This window comes from Sceloporus occidentalis, unplaced genomic scaffold (genome assembly GCF_023333645.1).
Source record: "Sceloporus occidentalis isolate IW3139 unplaced genomic scaffold, rSceOcc1.0.p SCAF_88, whole genome shotgun sequence".
Taxonomy (NCBI): Eukaryota; Metazoa; Chordata; class Lepidosauria; order Squamata; family Phrynosomatidae; genus Sceloporus; species Sceloporus occidentalis.
In genome coordinates this window covers 1,593,613-1,600,000 of record NW_028317068.1, presented here as the reverse complement: position 1 = coordinate 1,600,000, position 6,388 = coordinate 1,593,613, and positions in this window count along the sequence as shown.

The window sequence follows — 6,388 nt, the reverse complement described above, 5'->3', positions numbered from 1 at the left end:
AGGGCCCGGAGATTTTTTCCTCGTCTGCTCTAATATTGTCTCCGTGACCTCCTTGACAGTGATTGGGCTAACCAACTCATCCAGCTTTCCATGATCAATCTCAGGAAGGGAAAGACCCATCAAAAAGTCGTCCGCCTGATGTCGGCAGGGTCTCCTCTGTCCGAGGAGCTCCACATAGTAATCGCGGACAACCCTCTGTATCCCCCGAGGAGTTTCCTCCAGGACACCGAGGGTGTTCCGCAGACAGGTAATGATCTTAGCAGACTCCTTCCTTTTGCAACTAAGAAAAGGATCGGGTGAGTGGTAAGCCCCATGATCCCTTTCCTTGAGCAAGGAGGCATACCTGTCATACTGGAACGTCCTCATCATGGATTTGACCCTAGAGATGTCCCCGGGATCACCTCGTTGCGACACCAGACAGTCTAACTTGCACAGGAGCCCGAGATAAGTCCTGTACTTTGAGGACTGGATGTTCTGAGAAAGAGAGCGAAATAAGGCACGGGTTCTTACCTTCACCATCTCCCACCACTCAGACTTCGTCGTGCAGAATTCCGCAACGGTGACCTGGTCATGAAAGAAGTTCTCGAAAGCCTGCTGAACCCAGCCTTCTGTCAAGATGTCAGAATTAAGTCGCCAAATCCCTTTACCTCTTAGCGGAGCCTGCGAGACATTTAACAGACAGGTAAGAATAAGGTGATCGGAGAACTCCACCGGTTTAAGCACAAGTGCCGTCACCGGAAGAGACTCCTTAACATAAATCCTATCTATCCTACTCTGGCAATTACCTCGCTGATATGTGTAACCTGTGAGGTCTGGGTTGTGCTTAATATGCACATCTACCAAGCCTGCCTGCCTGACTATTCTAGTAAGGGCCAAAGCGTCGTATCCCGGTTTGTCTTTGCCACCTTTCCTGTCTTTGGTCCTAGTAACGGTATTAAAATCACCAGCAAAGACAATATGCCGGGACGTGTAGAGGAAAGGCTCTATCTCGTTAAACAGACGCTTCCTCTCCCACTTGGTCTGGGGGGCATAGATATTAATCAGACGGAGAGGCTGCCTGCCTACCGACACATCAAGAACTACGCACCTACCCTTCGTTATCTCAATCACCCTATTGAACGTTATGTCCACACCCTGGAACAGGATGGCAACTCCCCCGTAGCCCTCCGTGGCTAGTGAAAAAAAGGAGTGCCCCCATCTCCAGTCGCGTTTAGCTGCATGCAGGGCCCCCAGGGAGTCCAGGCGGGTTTCCTGGACAAAGATTATATGGTAGTTCTCCCTGTGCCAGTTATCATAGGCTATAAATCGGGCCCTGCACGTCTTAATACTAGCCACGTTATGAGTGGCTAAGGATAGTATGGGGAGAGTCGCCATCAAGGGTGATGAGAATGAGGAGACTTTCCCTTTTTCCGTACGTTCTCACCGTCCGAGTCTGAGGGGTACCTTTTCGCGGAGAGCCCCGCGGGCAAGGCGTCCTCCTCCGGAATCGGCACCTCTACCAACTCGCTATCCTCCACCTCTGCCAGGTGTCCTCGAGCTTCCGCGGCCCTTCCACCCTCCCCCGCCACTGTCGCCACTTCCGCCGTCGCCTCTGCCGCCTCCTCGACTTCCATGCGGGTACCCCAGTCCATCAGGGCACTAAACCTGTTCTGGACTGGTATGTCCCCGCACGTCTTGCCGATAGCGGTTTCAGCGACGGCCGCCGCCGCTGATGATTTTGCGGCAGCGACAACGATGGATTTGGGTTTCGGGGCCCCGGAGCTCCCCCGTCCCGAAGGGACTTTCTCCCCCTCTAGTGTGGAGGGTGGATCCCCCCGGGAAGGGGTCTTAGCAGAGGCGGAGGATCTTACCGGACCTCTCCGAGCTGCCTCCTGAGTTGGGGTCTCCTTCCTCGGACCGACAGTCGTCCACCCCGACTCATCCCGCGTGGTTGCGGCTCGGGGTCCTGACGCCGATCGTGTGGTGATGCCTGTGGAAGGAGTACAGACAGAAATGGGGTGAGACATTCGTTGTTTTGGACGGACAGGCAACGGGTCAATGATGTTACTTACGGGGTCGGTGCCGGAGGAGGTACCTGGGGCGTCGGGTAGAGCCTTGTCCCGAGCGCCCCCCACAACTGGCCGCGGGTCTTCCTCTGCGAATTCGCCCTCTCCTTCCCAGATACTGTCCAAGTTGTGCTGGGCTTCAGGACACGCTCTGTAGGAATGACCCAACACCCCGCACAGGTTGCAACGGATAGTAGTGCACTCCTGCTTGGAGTGTCCTACAACACCGCATAGGGTGCACTTGGTGACATCACACCCTATGCTGAAATGCCGGGGCGAGCCACACTTGTGGCACACCCGGGGCTGACCGGGATAGAAGCACGATACCCGGTCAGTCCCGATGAAGAAGGAGTTGGGCATGTGCTGTAGGAGACCCCGTACCTCCTTCAGACGGATGTTGACCGTCCAGCCGCCGTTCCAGATCCCGTCCTCACAGAGAGTCTTGACCGGGGTGGTCAAGACCTCCCCATATCTGCGGGCCCACACCAGTATGTCCGCGACGGGTATGGACTCATTCCGCACCAGGAAGTTCACCTTGCGGACCTCCTGGCGCGATATGGCCTGGACATTGAACCGGGCCCATAAGCTGTCGCCGGACTTTGGCACCCCCTCCCAAAGGGTCCAGAACCTCTCCAGACCCCTCGGGGACATGAAACTGATGTCATACTCAGGGGTGCCGCTAACGTGGATGATGGCGAAAAAGTCCGCGACCGCAAAGCCCAGGTCCTTCAGGGCCCCTACCACCCGCTTCCTATCGGGCACGGATCCCTCCGCTACGTGCAGCAGGCGGACCACGTTCCTTCTCCGCATGGGTTGCCCTGCTGGGAGTCCCGTAGCCCGCCTGCCTGGTGGTGGCACCTGAACCTTCGGGGGACCCGCCGCCCAGGCGTTAGCGGTTGCGGGTGTCGCACCTGGGGCCACCGTTGGAGTGGGCACTACGGGCACTGTGGACCCCCCCGTGGCCCCGCTACCATGCCCGCCCGTGGACCCATCGGCGGGTACCGCGGCCACCGCAGCGACCCCCTGTGTCACGGCGGGGGAAGGTGTCACCCCGGTGGGAGTCCCCCCTTCGGCCGGAGCAGGAGCCCTGACCGCAGCGGCCGCCCCCGCAGCCCGGGCCACCGCCGACCTCCCGGGGTTCTGCCCCCCAGGGTTCTTCCCCACCCTGACTATAGGGGCCATCGCGGGTGGTCCCGCGGTCCCCTGGCATACAGAATGTGTGGTGTGCAGTGCGACTTTAAGATTACCGGGGGGCGCGGCCTGTGCCGCGACGGGGGCGGAGCCAGCAACCGGCATCACGGCTGCGGGAGCCCCGGGGGTCACCGGCACCGCTGCCGGAGTGACCCCGGCGAGGACCGCAGCCGCACCCGGCACTGCCTCCATTGTAACCGCCGCGGTTTCGGCCGCGGCGCCCGGCAAAACTCCGGACAGATTATCATCTGTCCGGGGTAGTTTGGACAGGGAGCGGGCCACCCGGGTAGCGGCGGCCCCGCTCACAACAACAGCCGCCTCTGGCTGCCCTCCAGGCGAGTCCTCCGCCCGGAGTAGTGGGGACAGAGGGCGGGCCGCCCAGGTAGCGGCAGCCCCACTCGCAACGGCAGCTTCTTTTAGCTGCACTCCGGGCGATTCCTCCGCCCGGAGTAGTCTGGACAGGGGGAGGGCAGCCCGGTTAGCGGCGGCCCCGTACACGGAGGACGGCACCTCCGGGGACACCGAAGCCGCAGGAGCAGCCGGGACAACTAGGTCCACCACCACAGGGTGGATGGGACCAACTACAACGGGGGGAGCGGCCACAGAACCGCCGATCCCTCTGGAGGGACAAGGAGGCGGGCACGCCGCCGGGAGCGCCGGCACGGATCCCGCGGCAGCAGCAGCCGCCCCGGCGGCCGCCGAAGCGGTCGCCGGTGCCGCAGCCGGCCGCGGGGGTGACAAAACCCGCGCCCCGACGGGGGCCACGGAAGACGGACGGACACAGACAGGGGAACGTGAACGTACTACAGAGGGAACACACACTGGGGGTGGGGGGACAACAGGGGACATAACAACAACAGGGGACATACCGACAGGTACATCGGGGAAGGTACTCACACAAGGTCCCCGGGGCTCACCGGCCAAACGCAGACCGGCGGGGATAGTGTCCCTGGCCCTCCGACGGGAAGGGCCCGCTCTCGGATCCTCGGCAGCAGCGTCGGGGACCCGGGCCGGGAGGGATGGGAACTCCTCCTCGGACATGATGGGGGGGGGTATCCCCGACGCTCTCCTCCCCGGACGATTGGATAGCGGGCCTGCTCCTGGTGGTCTTCTTTTTCCGCCTCCGTGGCGCAGCTTGGATCTTAATGTCCTCCTCCTCGTCCAATTCCTCCATTGAAAAAATCAGCGGCCTTCGTATAGCGGACTTCTCCTGGGTCCCGTCGTACTGTGGTGGTGGCGGTGGTGATGTAGGCGCCACCGGTTCCGGGTCCTCCGGGGTCGGTGGTACCCCCGACTCCTCCACCTCCTGCTCCCGCAGCTTCTCCTGCAGGAAACGCACGCGGTCACGGTTCTGGGCTGTGCGTCTCGCCAACTCCGCTTCTTTCTCTTTCAGGGAGACGATCCGCTCCCGTATGGGGCCGCGATGACGACTCCCCACCCTGTTGCTCTGCTGCCGGAGCTCTTTCAGCTGTCCGGCAACCTCCTCCTTCTCCTCCCCCAGGGAACGCAACTCTTGTTGGAGGTTAGCCAGGGCCTGCCTGAGGGGTTCCCCGTCTGACTCCGCAGGTACTGGGAGCCCCACCTTAGCCTTTTGGGCATAGGAAGGGCCCTGTTCCACCGCCTCCTCATCTTCAGGGTTCGTATTCACACTCGCCTCGGCGGTCTCCAAGGCCCTGGCCCCGGCGTCCCTGAGGGCGAGGGCCCGTAGATGGAGGGCCCCCAGCAACAGGAGGGAAGTCGGGTCGACCCTCAGATGGTGGGGCAGACCGACTCCCTTCTTGAGCATGGCTATTTTGGCGCTCAAGGCCGTGGTGTATGCCTCGAGCGCCTCCATGTTCCGACGCACAGCCCTGCATACGGTTCCTGCAGTCTCCCGGGATGGGAGTAGGATGCCGTCCTCCGTGTAGACCAGTTTCTCCGTGATTATGGAAATGCGGCCCCTCCACTCCTCAATGAGGGTGGAGGCCATGATGGGACCCCGGGGAGGCAGTTACCTTCCCCGGGGTAGCAAACGTCCAGCACCGAAAGTAATAAAAAGAAACCAAGTTCCACCAGCAACACAAAACCACCTCCTCTCCCCTCGCCTCCCAACTCCACAGTGAGCAGCCGACGCCCAGCCCTGATTGGAGCTGGAGATATTTTATTTGTTTTTTTTAAAACAGCCACCAAAAATTAATCAAAATATAACAATAATAACAACAAATATAACAATGATAACAAAAATTATAATAACAAAATATGCAAAATATTTTTTTTTTTTTTTTTTTTTTTTTTTCTAAAAATTAATCAAAATATAACAATGATAACAATAACAACAAATATAACAACAATGATAACAAAATAAGCAAAATTTTTTTTTTTTTTTTTTTTTTTTTTTTTATATAAACCAACCCTCCCCATCACCCACCATCACCCATTTTACAAAAACCAAACCTCCCCTTCACCCACCATCACCCATTTTAAAAAAACCCAACCCTCCCCTTCACCCACCATCACCCATTTTAAAGAAAACCCTACCCCTCCCATCACCCACCCCTCACCCACACACAAACCCACCCACAGTAATTAAAAAACAACCATACACCTTCTTGTACCTTCCCACCCCCACCCATAACACATACCCTCCCGCTAACATTAAAACAAAACAGTACACACTAAAATATCACATAAAACACCCCCCATCCCCACGCCCCATTAGATTCCGGTCCATGTGTGTTGGTGATCCGGGACGGAATCTGTACGGACGTGGCGGTTGGGGACACAACTAAAGAAAAAGAAAAACGGAAAAGTAAGATACATAAAGAAACAAAAACCCAATAAAACAAAAACTTCTAAAACATCAAACCATGACGGTGGCAACGTACGGTACTCCAGGTACTCATCTAAAACACGTAGCAGCCTTCCTTGAAAAAGTATGTACACCTTTCAACGACAAAACAGTTAACTGTTAGTTGCATGACATAACGCTAAAAAGTGCAATGACATGCCTAAAACAATAGGGGACAGTATGTGATAACTACTAACATGCTGGGCTCTTGTACAGAGACCATGGCCTCAAGGCGGGTGGACCTTGAGGTTTTTCCACAGCCGTTGCCAATGCTGGTTTTCCATGGAAGCCCTCTCTTTTGTCGCGATTGCCACCACCGCTGTGA